Consider the following 19,373-nt stretch of genomic DNA (forward strand, 5'->3'; position numbering starts at 1 on the left):
TCAGTTTCATTTTTTAAGGGCAGGTAGTGGTCCCTGGGATCACTGCCTGCTCTTAAAAACTGTGGGGCATATTATCAAGAATCGGCGTTAACATTATCGCCGCTTTAGCGGCAGAAAACTGCCGCTAAAGCGTCGATAATGGACTTGATATTATGCCCTTGAGAATTCCAATAGAAATGCAAAAAGAACTATTGATGGACAGAATACAGAACAATGTCATACATTCACCCCAGTACACAGATATGGGCCTAAATACATCGTTTTTCTGCTCACCATGCCATTCCAGTTTGGACCCAGCCATATGCAAATCAGTCTTGACCCTGTGCCCTATGGGAACAGTCCCGTTTTTTGGAGCATGAGGAACATGTCGGCAGACTGACGTCGGTCGCGGGAGCTCCGGGAGACGGCACGGCATCAATATTTAATCTACAATGTGTAAATAATTGAGCGAAGCGCAGAGATTATGTCCGAGTTCCAGATGAATTAGGATATCCTGGAAAATTAGAGAACTAAAGAATTTGGTGCTTATAGTTACAGGCGGAAAGCGGTAGGCGCTAGACCGGGAAGCGGGAGCAGGAGCGGGAGCTACAGATGGGCAGAGAGGTGGAGTCGGCGTCGGCATCGGCCTACGACGGCCCAGGAGACCGCCGAGTGAGGCTTTGGACGCGGACACGGATGGTAGCAGCGAGAGTCAGCTTTAGAGGGTTCGTCTTTAGTGACTCTCTACGATTTTCAGCGACTACTTCGCTTTTTCAGCATCCCTCAGATCCGGTAAGGTGGTTGCCAATAACGAGTGAGTGGGGTGGCAGAGACTGTATGGATGCTGAATCTGCAGTTTTTTGCCCAGCAGTCCCCCCTAGGGGTGGAGGTGTAACTGTTCTAGCGCCTGGGGGGGAGTTTGATACTCCAGCCCAACGGCCCTCGAGGAGTGGAAGTGGAGACCTCCTCTGAGGGCACCTCTCTCCTTCTGGATTCTGCTGGCAGCTCTAGTACCATCATTGATAACATTGATAACAATGATACCATTGACACCATTGTTGTCACCATGGTCTCTTCTCCTCCTATTTCGACTATACAACTCCCACAGACTTTACATGTACAGGAATTGGTACCTGCGGAGGTTGGTCCCTCAGGCCCGCTAATACATGGCGACGATAGTGTACAAGCATCGGGCGAAAAAGAAGTAGACAGGGAAGGGCTAGGTGCCTTCCTTTATGCACTAAGGGAGGACCTGTTGACCAAATTTGAGATATCTGAAGCAAATCAGAAAGGAATTCATGACAAGTGTGAAGCCCTCGAGTCAAAATTAGATGATATTTGCGCACGTACTGGGCTGCTTGAAATTGAGGTTAAAAAACTGTCAGAGTCAGTCCAGAGGAATTTAAAAGAAATAGATACCCTGAAAGCCCAGAATCGATTGCTACAGACAGATATGGAACGGTTAGAAATGCAAGCCCATAGAAGTAACCTTAGGATCCTTAAGATACCTGAAGGGGCAGAGAAGGAGAACATTAAGGGTTTTGTATGTAACTTGCTGAGGGAGGGGGTGCTGAAAGACTGGCCAGATATTGATTTAGAGGTAGAGATCCAGAGAGTGCATAGGGATCCTTTCAAGCTACACCCTGGTAGGAAGGCCCCCAGAAAGATTTTAGTCAACTTTCAGACCTACATGGTTAAAGAGTTGATTTTGGGAAGGTCCCTAACAGGGCCGGCCTTGCATCATCAGGCCGGACTCTACCAAATTCTATCAGACATAGGTGGGAGAACAGCACAAAGGCAGTGGGAGCTGGGTTCCAGAATGCCTGAGTTGAGGAGTTTGGGGGCACAGGTTCAAATGAAGTTTCCCGCATTGCTGAGAGTAATGTGGAAAAACAAGATGCACAACTTCAGCATACCCGAAGACGTAGATACCCTTTTGACTCAGATGAGGGGGTAGCTAGGAGCTCAAGGGTATGTTATGCACTGAAAGATAGTATTTGTTACCAGTGTTAGCGCTAATATTAAATCGTAGGTGAGGATGGGGGTTCTGATGTACCTCAGTTAGTACATAATAGGAAAAAGAAAGCAGGAAAGCAGGAAAGAAGGGAAGAGGGAAGAGGAAAGGAGAACAAATTTTTTTTTTACAAAAGGAAAAAAGATTTGAAAATGGGAAGAAGGGGTTTCATTTGTGTAGTTTAGACACTAGGATATCCTTGCATATCACGGTTGATGGGTAACATTAATAGAAATTTAATTATATATATTTTTTTTAAGATTCGTAGTTCCCGGGAGGGGTACCAAAAGGGCGGTTTCAACGCCAGGTATGGAAGGTGGGTTCCTCGGGGGTGGGAAAGGGTGGGGAATACAGGGAAGGGGGGTGAGGGGGATAAGAGGGGTAAAAATGAAAAGTTTGTCCTCATACATAGGTACTGTTTGCTCTGGATGGGCAGTCCTATGGGTAGGTCATGAGTCGGTCAGTTGAAATTAAACTCCTCTCCTGGAATGTGAACGGCCTTAGGGGGGGTAGGAAGTTATCTCGGGTGTGTGAGTTTTTAAAAAATAACCAGGCTCATATCTATTTGCTGCAGGAAACTCATTTAGAAGCCGGAATGTAAACAGGGTTTTAGTAAGCTTAGCTGGGTTCAAGAGGTGGTTTGCTCTAACCAAAGAGGTTGTACAAGGGGGGTAGCGATAATTATAAGAGCTAATACAGGGTTCAAGTTGGAGAAATGGGACACAGACCAGTCTGGAAGGTGGTTGGTAGCAACTCTGTCTATTTGTGGATCATCAATAACTTGTGCTGTCTATTACGGGCCTAATGAGGACAACTCTGGCCCTCTCTTAAATCTTGAGGCTAGCTTATTACAGACATCTGCCCCAGTTATACTCGGCGGGGATTTTAATTTGGTGTTTGATAAACTATTAGATCGGACTTCAAAAGTAAAATATAATGTTCCAACTAGGACATTTTCTATACTTAAGAATGTTATTAAAGAATTGAACTTGCTTAATATCTGGATAGTAAATAATGGTAGTGCCAGAGAATTTTCTTTTTATTGTAAAAAATATAAACAGTATTCAAGGATAGATTATGTGATGGTGGATCAGAGCATGTTTTCAGATCTTAAATCCATTAGTTATATCCCAGCTATTTTATCTGACCATTCGTCCGTCGAGTTGGTGCTTAATTTCAAGCTTAAAAAGTGTGAGAGGAGATGGACCCTTGATAGGGCCCAGTTATTGGACGAAAATGTGATGGCGGGGTTGGATGGTAAAATAGGTGACTTTTTTAGTTTTAATGTAGGTTCTACCAGCGATCAGATAGTTTGGGAGACCCTTAAAGCACATTTGAGGGGGCTTTTGAGCTCCCTCATGATTTATAAAAGAAATTCTATTAAAAAAAGCAGAAAAAGATGGCCTCAAGAAGATTAAGGATAAGGAGACAGAGTTGCAGCAAGCAGCCCTGTCCTCCCGGGATCTTGTCCCTCTACTGGAGAGGGAACTGGTGACTCTACAGGCAGACTTTCAGGCAAGAATTGACAAGATCTTGAAGGATAAATGGGATGCCAGTAAGTTACAACATTTTGCCTACGGCGAAAAATGCGGCTCCCTTCTGGCATGGAAATCAAGGACAGAAAGGGTAAGAAATCAAATTAAGAGCCTGGTAGAGAGGGGGTCAGGTGTCCTGCTACAGGAGGATGAAAAAATCAGAGAGGAGGCAAGATCCTTCACACATGATCTATATCAGGAGGACATTATATATAGATCAGATGAAGTTAAGGCATGGTTAGAGCAGAAGGACCTTCCTCACTTGTCCGAATCGAACCGGTTGTATTTAGCTGCCAGTATCTCAGAGGGGAAAATTAGAGAACAACTTAAAAAAAGGAGTAGGGGTAAAGCCGCCGGCCCAGATGGGCTACCAATTGAAGTCTACCTTGGTCTTTCAGATAGGGTAGTACCAGTATTAAGATCACTTTTTAATAAGATATATTTACAAGGTGAGGGCATCCCCCTGTCATGGTCCGATGCAACAGTATCATTGATTCCTAAACAGAATAATGACCCTCAAAAAATTGAAACATACAGACCAATCTCGTTGCTAAACTCGGATCTTAAGATCTTTTCAGGGATTCTGGCTACTAGGATGGCTAAAATTATTAAAACTATTATACATCCAGATCAGAGGGGGTTTATACCCGGAAGACAGCTTAATGAGCTTACCTTTCAAGTTATTGGGGCAATAGATGTTGCAACGGGAAAAAAGCTGCCACTCACCATTGTTGCAATTGATGCCGCTAAGGCATTTGACCAGGTGAACTGGTGCTATCTATGGGAGACTATGGATAAGTTTGGTTTTCCAATTAATTTTGTTGAGGCGGTTAAATCTTTCTATTTAACCCCCGGGCAAAAGTTTTGGTTAATGGTGCCTTATCCGATTGATTTAACATCTCAAAAGGCACCAGGCAGGGTTGTCCCCTGTCACCTTTATTATTTGACCTATATATTGAACCCTTTGTATGTGCACTAAGAGCGGACCCTAGTATTAGGCCTTTTAGAAATGCAGATTTAGACCTTAAGATCGCTTTGTATGCTGATGACCTTCTCATGTATAGCTCTAATCATGCTGTAGCAATCCCTCGGTTGTTCGAACTGGCCGAGAAATTTGGTAAAATTTCGGGTTATAAAATTAACAGAGAAAAAAAAGAAATAATGGGATGGAATTGTGTGAACCCCATACAGGGGGCAAAAAGGCAGATGAGATACTTGGGGATTCATCTAGCTCAAAAGTTGATAGATATACCAAAGATTAGTTGGGAGAAGGTGACTAAAGAGATTGGCAAGCTTTTATTGAGATGGGCGAATTTTCCATTAAATATATACGGGCGGGTCAATCTTGTAAAAATGATAATTTTGCCCAAAATGACCTTTTTGTTTAATACAATCCCATTATCTTTTAACACTAGGGATCTTGCTACCCTCCAAGGTAAAATTGGTTCCTTTATATGGGCTACAAAAACGCCTAGAATAGCATGGAAAAAACTTAGGAGGGGGTTAAGGTTAGGTGGACTGGTCTTACCAGATTTACTGTCTTATTGCCATGCTTTCCACTTTAACAACTTTAGAATACTGGCAAACAAATTAGACTCTTCTTCATTGGGCCTTTTATTCTAGGCAATGTTACCGGATGATCCGCAGGGACATGAGTTTTTTTTGTACAAATTTGGCGATCCTAAGTTCTACAAAAAAGTTTGGCTTAAGACCTTGTTGGTTGCACTCAATAACTGGGGGTATATTAGGAGAGCTCTGAGAATACAATACTACACAGCACAGGCTCCAATTCGGGACTCACCGGGTACCCCGGAATGTCTATTGGACCAATTAAGTCAGCCGCTGAAATCGTCTGGTATTGAGGTGTGGGGTGATCTCTGTGAGGATTCTCAACTTATAAGCTGGGAGTCTTTTTGTAACCTGACCAAAGGGACATTAACTAGATTTAAGTTTTATCAGCTATCTGCATGGTGTTCAACACAGCCTTGGGATAATGAGGAGGCTAGTACGATCATTAATCTTGTTGCTAGAAAGGTCCCATGGAAACGCAAAGTCTCGTTTTGGTATGGGGCCCTGGTCGGTGCAGAAGATCGCCTGGACGTTGAACTGGGGAACCGTTGGGGCAGTGTTTTCATTGGAGATGGGGAGGGAATACGGAAAATCTGGTGTGACTCCTTTATTATGTCACAGACAGTGATCAAACCAGCGTCTCTCAGGAGGAATCATCTGTACACTGCTTATAGAGTGTACGGGACTCCTGGGAAACTGTCTAAGGTGTCTGCGAGGATATACCACTGCCCCAGATGTAAGCTTCCAGCTGCTGACGATCAACATATGTTTGCAGATTGCCCGAAGATCGGTTCCTATTGGACTGAGGTATGTGGTTTCTTGGAGGAAGTGCTGCAGATGCCGATTGAAGTAAGCCCTAGATTAATATTCTTTGGTCTTTTGCCGGACTACCGTATGAGCGCTTTAACTTCGAAATTTGTATTCTATGTAATAGTTATTGCCAGAAGGGAAATTTGTAGACTATGGAAATCCGAAACTCCACCTTTATTTGCAGATTGTCTCAGGAATATTATCATGATTAGTCAATCGGATATGGCCTGTGACAAATCAAGCCTTAACAAAATCTGGGCGGCATTAGAGTCCTTGAGGGATAATTAAGATTGGTTCGATGATTATGCCAGAGGACTGTTGTCCGGTCCTCCCTAGTAACATAGGGTTGGCCGGGTGCTGTGAACGGGAGTGGGACCAGGAGACAGCCCGACCTCTGGGTGAACTCTGTTAGCCTGTCACAGGCCATTCACTAGGGCGGCTATCGAATATGCTTGTGTAGAAGGTGCAGGGGGACCCCATCTAGAGGCTATTCTTAACTGGGGATATGTATGAGGACAAAAAAAAACAAAAAACAAAAAAAAGAATAGGCGTTAACATTATCGCCGCTTTAGTGGCAGAAAATTGCCGCTAAAGCGGCGATAATGGACTTGATATTATGCCCTTGAGAATTCCCATAGAAATGCAAAAAGAACTATTGATGGACAGAATGTAGAACAATGTCATACATTCACCCCAGTACACAGATATGGGCCTAAATCCATCGTTTTTCTGCTCACCATGCCATTCCAGTTTGGACCCAGCCATATGCAAATCAGTCTTGACCTTGTGCCCTATGGGAACAGTCCAGCCCGAACTGCCAGGCCAGGTCCTCCCTGGACTGGAAACAAGCATCCTAGGACCGGTTTTGGGGTTTCATCCCTCTTCAGCGAGGATAGCTTGATTCCAGTGTCATGGAGAGCACGGGACTCACGTCTGAGCATACCCGTCCTACTCGGGGTGACAAATGCAAAAAGAACTATTGATGGACAGAATGCAGAACAATTCCCATAGAAACCCATGTTCTGGTGTCAAAATGGGCTTCTATTGGAATTCTCTGCGGCATATTATCAAGCCCATTATCGCCGTTTTAGCGACAGTTTTCTGCCGCTGAACAAGCGATAATGTTAACGCCGTGCTTGATAATCTGCCTCTATTTTCTCACACACTCACAAATGAGAAGGGGTCCCCTGGAGACCCCTTGCCGTTTGCGAGTGGTTTACCACCTACTTGAAGTAGGTGGTAAACTGCAAGTGTTTTGCTGCCGCAAATGCGGTCACAAAACAATAGTACATGGCAGTATTAGAAAGGGATGTCCCTTCCTAATAGCGAGAGTTGCAAACGCTATTTTGCGAGTCAGTGACTTGCAAAATAGTGTTTGTACATGCCATTACTCTTTTTTGCAGCCACAAACAGGCCGATCTCCCATTTGTGAGTACGACAAAGGGTTGTACATATGGTCCTTAATGTTTCATTCTTCACCTTTTCATGATCATGTTTTTATTAAATAAATGTATCAAATAAGTCTTCAAAATGTTTGAAATGCATGTTTAGAATTTACTATTCAGTAGAATTTTGAAGAATTATCACATAGAATGTAGCACATAAAATGAACTTGACCTCTTTTAACATAATTGTTTTATTCCTAAAGGATGAAATCGCAAAAATAATGATCTTTCGTTACTGCAGATATTTTGATTTCTACATAGCCCATTGTTATCTAACATATCATTTGCTTCATTAGACGGTTAGAAATGTAGTCCCATTCATGGAAATGGATGTTGAGAATGAAGTTGCCTCATGTGTTGTTTGACTGAAACAACAATGTTGCACACTCGAACATTACTGTCTACACACTATTTTACTCGTGTGAGAAGAAGAGAAGTGAACCTGGTCCCACGAAGAACTCTGAAAGGTGATTGGATGTGAGGAGGAGAAGATGCAGCATTACTTTTTGCTGTATTACAATAGTACGTGTTCTTGGAGTATGTTTTCGCTCTACACTCACCATTTTCACCCCATTCCATCCCTGAGGCTACACAGTATTGTATGCAATTTTATCTTTGCTATTGATTGCAGTTGCTATGGTGACTACACATCTTCTCCTGCCTTATTCCTTATTGCTTTGCTACTCTACTGAGTTTAGTGAACATCTCTGCATGGGAAGTTCTGCCTTGATCGATTGTTGGTTTTGTTGGATTTTTGAGCTTTATGCTTGTGATTACTTTTTGCTCCTGAACTTCTCAACCAAAACGGCCAAGGCCCATTGACTTGTTGGGCTGCAGCACAAGCTGAATCAGCTCTGTGTCTGTGTGATGGTAAACCAAGATTTATTTAAACAGATTCCCGCTGCAGCACATTTTGCTTTCAGTCAAAGATGACAAGAAGAGCCCTGTCAGTCTTGCCTCGAAGACCTTTATGACATGGCAACAGTGGGTAACAAGGTTTGTTATCAACTGTTGCTAGGTCATACAATTGAGTTATGACATTTAGAAACATAAATAAATGCTATTGTCTCTCTGCTAGAGCCATACATAACAATGTGGTTATCTGCAGGAGAACTTCGGTTGTGCTATGTGAAATAAATGAGTGCTGCAGCTTCTCCCTGTGCTGTGGAACAGCTAGAGGAAATTGTGAATGTGCCTCTCCTTCGTAAGATATAAGAAACTTCAGGGAGTGTGACATCTGAACCCAATTAACAAAGCAATTTATTTTTTATTTTTTTTGGAAACATTTTATTATCAGTATAATACACATCGGGCAGAGCAATTTACAATCATGACTATTACAGAGAATATTTGACATAGTGTAACACGCAGCGATTCCACACATGATGAGTAGTGATGCAAATACAGTTGTGCTCATCCCAGCGTCATACTGTTGCCGAGTTTCACACCTCACATTGGAGACTTTTTATGGTGTACCTGTTTTCGATTTATCAGTCACTTAAGTCCCAATCTGAGTCTGCTGATGGAGGGGCACAGATATTTCCCTGGAAGGTGTTCCAATTCCCCCACACACGTGTCCATTGTCAGGGGCATCCCATATTAATAAAGACTGCCTTTTCTGCCACCATGGCGCTATCTAGATCCCGGCACCACTGCTGGTGAGTAGGTAGTATTGGGGCTCCCCAGTGTTGCGCAATGTTCCTTTTGGCTAGTGTGATGCTGAGTGTTGCCCAATCCTGAGCCGCATGATTGAGATCTGTGGGCTCCCAAACATTGAGCAGGCACATTCGAGGTTATGGGGTACCTCAAATCCACACACCTGGGTGATTGTCTTCATAACCGCCCTCCATTATTGTGTAATGAGGGGACACTCCCATATTGTGTGGTAGAAAGTACCTGTGAGCCCGAAAAGTGGCGTGTCTGCCCTCCCTATTTTATATAGGGTAGATCGTGTGAAGTACGTTCTATGTAGTATTTTAAGTTGCACTAGTTTTAATCTGGAAGGGGTCGTCACCTCCCGCGGGGACGCTAGCGCCTCCTGCCACTCCATTTCGTCCATCTCCCCCACCTCAGCTCGCCATTTGCCCTTAAGAGTCTGTGTAGGATCCTTCTGGTTATTGATCATTTTTCAATATGTTAATGAGATTGCCTTTTTGGATAATGAGTCTGTTAGTAAACGGTCCTCGAGTAGAGAGGACTCGGGCAGATCAGCTCCTGGAGGTATGGCCTACTTAAGGGCGTGCTTAATTTGAGTATAACAATATAGTTCCCTCCCTGCCATCTGATACGTTGCCTGGAGCTGAGCGAATGTGACCACCCCTCCCTTTTTCCACAGATCGCCAACTTTGGAAATGCCTATGAGATCCCACCCTGTAATACTTTTGCTCATGTGCAATTTGCCAAGCTTGGGGGAGTCCCACAGAGGTGTGTGTTGAGTGATCCCCCCTTCCCACCCCAACACGCGCTGCACAGTGTACCAAACGTGTACGGTGTGGGCCGTGGGTCCTACTAGCATGTTTTTCTTTCTTTTATCATATAGGGCACCCAGGGGTCCACTCACACCCAAAGTGTGTCTGTCCATGCGAAGAGCTGGTTCGTCCTGCAGGGCGTACAACCATTGGTTAAGCACTATGAGTTGGGATGCCCAATAATATAGCTGAACGGTGGACAGGGTGATACCGCCGTCGTACTAGCTCCGAGTTAATTTACACATCGCAATTCGGTGAGGCTTTCCTGCCCACAAGAGATGTCCTACCTCCACTTCAATGGCTTTAAAGTATGAGTTGGGGACCGGCATGGGTGTATTTTGTAGTACGTACAGGAACCTAGGGAGAGCTATCATTTTGAACAATGCAGCTCTCCCCAGCAGTGTCAGTGGGAGTGATTGCCAGCTTTTAACATCATTCTTCAGCCTCCTTACAGGGGGGAGCAAATTAAGCTCCATGAATTGCGCATGTTGGGGTGTGATATTTATACCAAGATACTTAAAGCCTGTCTGTATTATCTGTATCTCTGCTCCCCGGGGCAGGCGTGGGGGGGGCCATTAAGTACATATAGCACTGATTTGGTCCAGCTGATTGTATAACCGGAGACCCTACAGTAGGACGCACAAATATCGAGCAGGCAATTGAGGGACTGTCTGGGGCGTGTCAAATATAATAAAATTTCGTCGGCATAAAGGGAGATACGGTCCTCCCATCCCTCCATCCACTTCATTCCCTGAATCACTGGGTCTCTCCGTATCCATGCTGCAAGGGGCTCCAATACCAGGGCGAGCAGTAATGGGGAGAGGGGACAGCCCTGCCTAGTCCCCCGTCCCAGTGGAAAGTCCTCCGATAAGCATCCATTTACCACTACCTGCGCCCGTGTCTGTATGTAGAACAGCTGTATCCAGGTGCAGAACTTCGGGCCAAAACCAAAATGGCGCAGCACCACAAATAGGAAGGGCCACTCCACCCGATCAAAGGCCATACTTGCGTCCAGTGAGAGAATCACTGCCTCCTCTTGAATATATGGCCCACGAGCCAGAACGCCATGTAGCCGGCGCAAGTTCATTGCTGTATTTCTGCCCGGCATAATGCCGGATTGGTCTGGGTGTATGAGTGCCGTGGGGTGGGGCTGCAGTCTGGTCGCTAGCACTTTAGCTAGTATTTTCGCTTCTGCATTGAGGAGCGAGATAGGTTGATAGGAGCTGCACTCCTGGGGGGGTTTGCCATGCTTAAGTATTGCAACAAGTGTTGCCACCCTCTGATCATGAGGGAGCGATCCTGTCACCAGACTGGATTGGTACATTCTCAGTAGGGGCGGCACAAGTGTGTCCGCTTCCCTTTTAAACAGCTCCACAGGGACACCGTTGGGCCCCAGTGCTTTCCCAGGCTGAAGTCCCCTGATGGCTGCAGCAATTTTGTCTCTCGTGAGGTCCGCCTCTAGTAGTTGTGCATCCTGCAATGTCAGTTTTGGGAGAAGTGTATCTCGTAGGAAGTCTAAGTTTTCCTCAACCGTTGTTGTGGTCACAGGAATGTAGATCATTTCGTAATGATGTGCAAAAGGCTTAATAATATCGTCGGGATCTGTTATTGTCTCCCCGCTCGCTAATCTAAGTTGTGCTACCCTTCGGTTGGCCCTTTCCTTTTTATCTAACCACGCAAGCAGTTTGCCAGCTTTATCCCCCACTTCGTATATCGTATGCTGCGTTTTCGTGAGTGGAGCCCTGGCCTCCTCCCAGGCGTTGTACCTGTAGGCCTGTGTGGCGAGATTGAGAGTGTGGGCAGTGTCATCATTAGGATCTGTAGCGTGTGAGCCCTCTGCCTGATCTACGTGACCCTTGCGGCCATTTTTTGAAAGTCTGCTATTAGAAAGGAAACATCAGCCGAGATTGACCCCACCTGTTGTTTGAACATTGTTGAGGGCAGACATGATATCTTCCAGCGTGATCTTGGCTGGCCCTCCGGTGGCGGGGCCTTCTCCGATGGGGCGTGCCGTTCCGGAAGAGCCGGTAAGTCCTTAGAATAGGCATATTTATCAAGCTTGATCTGGGAGGTCGCGCGTGGACCTCTGCCCCCCATCTGTGGTTGGTAGTTGAGGCACTGACCAGTACTCACTGCCGCCTGCCACATGTCTACGCGCCACGCGCAGCCTGTCGGGTTTCTCGCTGCACCATGTGTTCTTGATGGATAGTGGAGAATGGAGGCAGGCAACACTGTATGCAGGCAGACCGAGTACAGGGAGACACAGCGCCGATGCCTCTAATATTTTTCCCTCTGTGCCTTCCATGGACCACCAGTCCAATGCCTACAAGACTATCAGCCTCCCCTCTTCACGGCGTGTGGGCGTCTGGGTACCGTACCTGCCCCCAAATTGCAGGAGAGATATGCCCCCAGGCTTCCTCACAGTTGCTGCCCAGCTCAGCTCATCCCCAGTGGTCCTCCAGGGCCCTGGATCCTCACAGTGGTTTTGTAATATCGCTTCTGGCAGGGACTGCCTGGTCGGAGCGATCGCTGCTTCCCTCCGGCTCTGCGTGTTGACTTAGGAACCCGGCTCTACTGGCCTGGCTCTACCAATTTGCTCTGACCTCAGTCGGGCCTCCCCACCAATCAAGGTCCCGGCTTCAAATGCTCGTCCAGGCCGTCGAGTTCCTCATGTCCCCAGAGCCACGGTGGAGTGGAGTGTGCAGGCGGAATCTGAGTCGGAGGAGGTGCTGTGCACTCCGATTGTGGCTTGGAGTTGAAAGGTTGGATTTATGGGCCTGGTACTGCCGGGGCCTCACACCACGCAAGACCACGGCTTCAGCCGCGCGTCTAGGCCGCCGCTATCTCCTCGGCCCCGGAGTCACAGGGAATACTTTCCGCGGCTGGAATCTGGGTCGGCAGGTGCCCCGCTGGCTCCGATGCGTTTGTGTGTCTTCAAGGCAGGATTTTTTCGGTGGATTATTTGCCGGATTGATGAGGGGACTTGCCCCCGGAGCTCCTCTAAGCCGCAGCCATTTAGCTTGGCTGCAAATCATGCCCCCCAAAGCCATTTCAATTTTAATACAGTGGAATGAGTTCAAATAGAAGGACTAACAACAGCTACACATAAGTTGCTTAGCAGTCATAAAATGACTTTCTTCTTTATAACAACCCACAACAGGGTATAATTTTACAGAGGAAAATCCCACACAAGGGGTGTGGAGTGAGTGGTTCAAATGGTGTTCCGCCTAGAAAGTTTGAGAACACCCGGAATCACATCAGTTCTTCTTCATTCACAGATGCCAGTCTAATGTTTAAAACCCTTGGATATGTCCAGATATTTGCTCCATGGTGGAGATGAAGCAAAGTCCACTCTAGGCTGAGTAGGCAATCAAGATCCATGAAACCTTGTGTAGATGTAGAGGGAAGAAGTATCTACATTTAAAGATATTGTCCACTATGGAGAAACATGACTAGCAACGGAACATAGAATATGGATGTGCCATTGCAGACAAAGGAAAATAATAACAACTTACATGTCTTTCCTCTGAGTATGCTTGCTAACTTTGTGACTGCTGCAGCTTTCCAGACATACTTATGGAGGTGTTTGTGAATTGGAAAATCCCCAAATCTCCACCCATGCTGATTTACACATTCTTCCTTGACTAAGGTCATCAGGCTTAATGTGATTTGCGGTTGAACTCCGACACAATTGTACACTTGAGAAGCAAACACTAGTTTCTGAGAGGAATCCAGGGCTCACCATTGGCCATAAGCAGCTAGGCCTTCCTCGGAGAATATGCATGCGGTGTGCGATGGCCTGTACCAAAGACAACATTAAAGTTAATAAATAAATGAGTTAAAATTTCACAGACCAATTTAGTGAAACAAAATCACAATTTAATGGCTGTAAAATGACAACAATAGTTTGAGGAAACCAAGGGTTATAATGTTTCAAAATTACCTACAATTATTCATATAAAACACTAGTACTAGAAATGAGATGTCTTCCAATGGAGCGTAGCAGGCCAAGTCTTATGCAACTTCTGTGGCTGTAATAATGGAGTAAGGTCACACTCAGGCTGCTGACTCACCCCAATCAGGTATTTTTATGGAGGACTGGAATGCAGGCACCATGAGCAGTTGACCAATGATGGAGAGATGGCCAGGAAAGTGTTAGCAGTTTGTCCAAGTCAGCATTTTTATGTTTGGGCTTGGAAACATTTAAAGAACTGGACATACATCAGTGGGGCTAGAGATGGCATCTGAACAGGGCTTCACAAGGGTAAATACCATCTATTTGCTGCCCATGATTGCCTGACATTCAGTGTCAAAATTTAGAGTGGCACACATTTGAAATCTGAAGCTTCGAAAGTCACGCTTGGTACCTGCTTTCAGTCGTTAAAAAGCAAAACCTTTTGAAAAAGACAAATGTCTTATATTCTGCTACTCCACCTGTTCACAATCCAACAGAGATAATTCCTTGTTTACTGTGCCATGGGTTTAAGGAAACAAACTCTCGCAGAACCATTAGGATTATAGGCAAAAGCCCATTTATAACTGTACAGATGAACGTTATACAGGCTGTTTCTCAGCACCTGTATTTTACGACAGTATCAATCGCTCAAGGCTATATTCTCTCTCCTTCCACAATGACATTTGAGAGCCTTGGCCAGGACTCCCTTCCTTGGATCTCAACTGCCACACCCAAGTAAATCCCTTCCAAAATCACAGTGCATCAATCAATCAATCAATCTGGGAGTTTAAAGCGTGCTACTCACCCGTGAGGGTCTCAAGGTACGGGGGGGAAGGAGTGCAGCTCCGATTCAGCTGAAAAGCCAGGACTTGAGGCTTTTCCTGAAGGTGTGCAGAGTAGGGGAGCTTCTGATGTAGATTGGGAGTTTGTTCCAGGCTTTGGCTGCGATGTAGGAGAAGGCTCTTCCACCCGCTCTGGTTCTGCGGATGCGGCGGGGTTTTTGTTGGGGCAAGGACGGCAGAGCGGAGGTTCCTTTTGGGTACGTGGAAGGAGACTCTTTCGTTGAGGTATTTGTGTCCGGTATTGTGGAGCGATTTGTAGGCATGGGTGAGTAGCTTGAAGGTTCATCTCTTCTCAACGGGGAGCCAGTGGAGGTCTCACAGGTGTTGGGTGATGTGCTCATGTTGTGGGATGCCGAGGATGAGTCTGGCTGCAGTGTTCTGGATAGTCTGGAGTTTGCACAGCAGGGATTTGTTGATTCCAACATAGGGGGCGTTTCCGTAGTCCAGCCTGCTTGTCATGAGTGCATGGTTGACGGTCTTTCTAGCTTTGGGGGGATCCACTTGAAGGTCTTGCAGCGGAACCAGAGGGCATTGAAGCAGGTGGAGGCGACGACGTTGATCTGTCGGGTCATGGTGAGGAAAGAGTCGAGTATGATGCTGACGTTCCGGGCGTGGTTCGTGGGGTTGGGGGGTTGCCGACGGCAGTGGGCCACCAGGAGTTGTCCCAAGCTGAGTGGGTGGGTCCAAGGACGAGGACTTCTGTCTTCTCCGAGTTGAGTTTCAGACAGCTGCTTCTCATCCAATCTGTGACATCTGTCATTGCTTCTTAGAAGCTGAGTCTGGTGGTTTCAGGGTCCTTCATGAGGGAGAGGATGAGCTGGGTGTTGTAGGCATAGGATACTATGCTGAGTCCATGCTGTCTGAAGATGGCGGCGAGGGGGGCCATGTAGATATTGAAGAGCTTGGGACTGAGCGAGGATCCTTGGGTATTCCGCAGTTGATCTCTGTGGGTTCAGAGAGGAAAGGCGGGACTCTGATCCTTTGGGTTCTACCTGCGAAGAAGGAGCAGAGCCAGTCGAGGATGGTTCCCTGTATGCCTGTGTCGTGGAGTCTGGCTGCGAGAGTGCAGAAGGAGATGGTGGTGTAGGCTGCGGAGAGGTCAGGTAGGATGAGGGCCACGGTGTGACCTTGGTTGAGGAGCATGCGGCTGTCATTTGTGGTGGCGAGGAGGGTGTTCTTGTGCTGTTGTTACTCTGGAATCCAGATTGGGAGGAGTCAAGGATGGCGTTCTCTTCTATGAAGTTTGTCAGCTGGGCGTTGACGATCTTCTCGGTGACTTTGGCTGCGAAGGGAAGGAGAGAAAATGGGTTGGTAGTTCTTCAGGTCTGTCGGGTCTGCAGAGGGTTTCTTGAGGAGAGGCTTAACTTCTGGCTGATTCCAGTCATTGGGGAAAATGCCAGATTCAAAGGAGGCATTAATGGTGTGTCGTAGCAAGGGTTCTGTGGTGGCAGATGCTCTGTGGAAGATGTGTGGTGGGCAGGGGTCCATGCGGGCTTCTGAGTGAGTGCTCTTCATGGTTGTGATGGTATCTTTGATGGTGACCGGGGTCCAGGCGGTGATGTTGGGCTGGCTTTGATCACTGGAGGGAGGGGTGGTTTCTGGAGTCTGTTTTCTGAAGGGAGGAGTGGTTTCTGGAGTCTGTTCGCTGAAATTGTCGTAGAGGGCCTTGATTTTCTGGTGGAATTTGGAGCCAAGCTTGTTGCAGAGGTCCTGGGAGGGAGGGATGTCCGTGGCTTCGCTGGGGGGGTTTGGTGAATTGCTGGATGATGTTGAAGAGTTCCTTTGAGTTGCTGGAGTTGGTGAGGATTTTATTCCGGTTGAAGGTTGTCTTGGTGGATCTTATAAGTTGTTGGTATTCTGTCATGGCATTCTAGTAGGTGGTCAGGTCTTCCGTGGTTTTGCTATTTCTCCATCATTTCTTGAGACGTCTGCAGGAGCGTCTGGCTTTTTGGATGTCATTGGTGAACCAAGTGGCCTTCAGGAGGCATTGTCTGTCGGTGGTGCCGAGGGGTGAAAGCTTGCCTGCGCAGTTGGTGATCCAGCTGTATAGTTCCTTGGTTGTAGAGTTTCTATCAGTTGAGGTGGGGGGGTCGTGGATGAGGTTGGAGTTGAGGTGCTCCACTGAGACCTTGCTTCATTTCTTTTGCGGAGAGCATGTCAAGGGTTTGTGGGCAGTAGCAGTGTCGAAAGAGAAATGTATGCAGTGGCGATCCATCCAGTGGGGTTGCGTGGTGTGGCGGAAGTGGATGTTGTTCCCACCTGCGAAGATGGGGTCAAGGGTGTGTCCTGCCTTGTGCTTCAAACCATGTCCAGACACTTAACACCATACTCTCAGTTGGGATAGCTGGCTTTCTATGGAACAACTGCAAAAACCCATATACATCTTTATTTGGTCAAAATATGACCATGAAGCACATGATAAAACATCACTATCGATCAAACATAGCACAATAACCATCAGACATGAAACGTACTATAAGAATGACAAAAAAACAAATAAAATTACAACTTAAGAACACAAAGACCTAAATATCATTATACAATGGATACAAATTCCCTTCTAAAAATGAGGTAGCCTTCTTATGAGAGCAGAAACAAGATTACTCTAAAGTGCATACTTGTTCACAGTTCAGTGCAATATCACGGTATTAAGTTACTGCGATGCTTAAAACCAAATAGCCTGACTGTTCATCAGTCCGGTGGTGAGTGGTTAGGAAAAGCTCTAAGAAGAGCTAGAATGTTCCGTGGTGTAATGCTGCAGTTTAAGCAGGGGGATCAGGATGGCACTGATCAGAACAGGTCGTTGACGTTTCGATTTCAAACTAATGACTCTACATTGCATATAGAGTGGTGCTTGGCGGTAATAGAGACCGTTCGCAGACACGCTGTTGGCTTTGTAACCTGATTCAATGTGGTGAAACTGGGATATAGATCACAAGCCACCAGATCACGCATTCAATGGATGGCAGCAGCTGCTTCTTTTATGTTTCATTCATTGTGTACACCTGTGGCAATTACCTCATTTTGCCTTGATTTTATTATTAGCTAGTGGGCTGCTTGAACTTACCAGATGGATGAAAATCGTAAACTTGATGTTTAGAGCCGTATTCTCTGACTTCAAAGCCGCCATAATGCCCTGCCTTCAGGTACGGACTCCCAGTTTGTTCTCCTCAGGCCTCAACTTTGATCTGCACAGGACCATCAATGCTGGACAAATGCATACAATGTGTTCCAGAGATTCAACTGATTTTTCACAACCCCTGCATACAAGATCGTCTAAAGAACACATCCAGGGAGGTAGGTTTTTCAATAAATGCCACTCAACCAGCATAAGTGCCAGAAATTTCAGTTTTAGATGGTGGTGTAACTGTATAATGTATTTTGCAGCCGTTGCAGTCCGAATCTCATGAGACTGAAAAGAGCGAGGTCATCGGCATATAAGAGATTGCTGATCTGATCTCCACCGATCCTAGGGTGTGGCTGTTTATTGCATCCAACTCTGCTGAAATGTCGGCTAATAACAGGTTTAAAAAGCAGGGGAGCTATCAGCCATCCCTGTTTCACACCCCTTGACATCGGTATTTTTCTGGATAGATGTGATCCAGTGCCAATCTTGAGTTGATTCCAGGTGTTGGTATGCAGCTGGATGATTGACTCCAGTAATTTAGCCATATTCCCCATTTCATTAACTTAGCCCAGAGAGCCTCCCTTGGCACATGATCAAAAGCTGCTTTGACATCCACAAAGCAGCAAAAAAGCACAGAGCAACAAACTGGCAAAGTAGTTTGCCTCATTATGCAAAAAGGCTATCAGCCTGTAGTTACTTGGGGCTGATCGAGAGGCAGACTTGTGAATTGACTGGGTTATTGCACCGTGCTATGGGTCAGGTATGGTTGAACTTCATATGGTGTAAGCGAACAGGCTGGCTAGCTGCTTAGACCAGAAAGGGATGTTCTTTTTAAACAGGGCCTGTGGCGCTCTGTCCGATCTAGGTTTGGTTAGCATTTTGACCAGCTTTGTAGAAGAAGTGGAGATTTCTTCATTTGGGTGTTGCTGTGCTCGTTGCGGATGGACCTGACACTCTCAATGGGTGTTAATCAATAAGTGTGCCTTTATCTCATCTGCCTGGAAATGTCCTGCCCGAAATGTTACCCATTCCTGCTCTAAGATATTTTCACTCCCCAGGCAGAGATTGCCATTGGTTTGGATATTCACAAACACCCAGAATGTTTCTAGGGTTCCAGCTCTTACTAGCACAATGGATAGAGCACCAAAGTTATTGGAGATGATGTTGTTTATCAATCTGACATGCCCCCCTATAATTTTTTGGTGCAATTTTGCAGCTGATCAATAAGTCTTCAGATTCAGGGTGTTTCCTTGCTATCCTGAGGGAGGCATTTCTGGGTTTCTTTAGCACCATTTTTTGAGTTGAAAGAGGTGCATTCTTGTTACTAGGACCAACATGATTCCACATTGGTAGTTTGAATCGCCTTAAAAGATGAGAGGATACATTTACCCAGTCTTTTATTGGAGAAGCGGACCACAAATTGAGGCATATGGTGAGTTGCTCACACTCTTCCATGATCAATATGGTAATGTCATTGTTCCATCTTAGACGTTTTAGGTTCATTGAATGAACTACTGAATGTGTAGTTTTAGCTAGGTTGTGGTGCGCTAAATTCGGAGCGATGGTAGTGACGTTCGCGCGATGATCGCTTTCGGAACGTACTATGATGCTATAGTTTTCTATATACGG

The sequence above is a fragment of the Triturus cristatus genome, chromosome 12 (genome assembly GCF_964204655.1).
Source record: "Triturus cristatus chromosome 12, aTriCri1.1, whole genome shotgun sequence".
Lineage (NCBI taxonomy): Eukaryota > Metazoa > Chordata > Amphibia > Caudata > Salamandridae > Triturus > Triturus cristatus.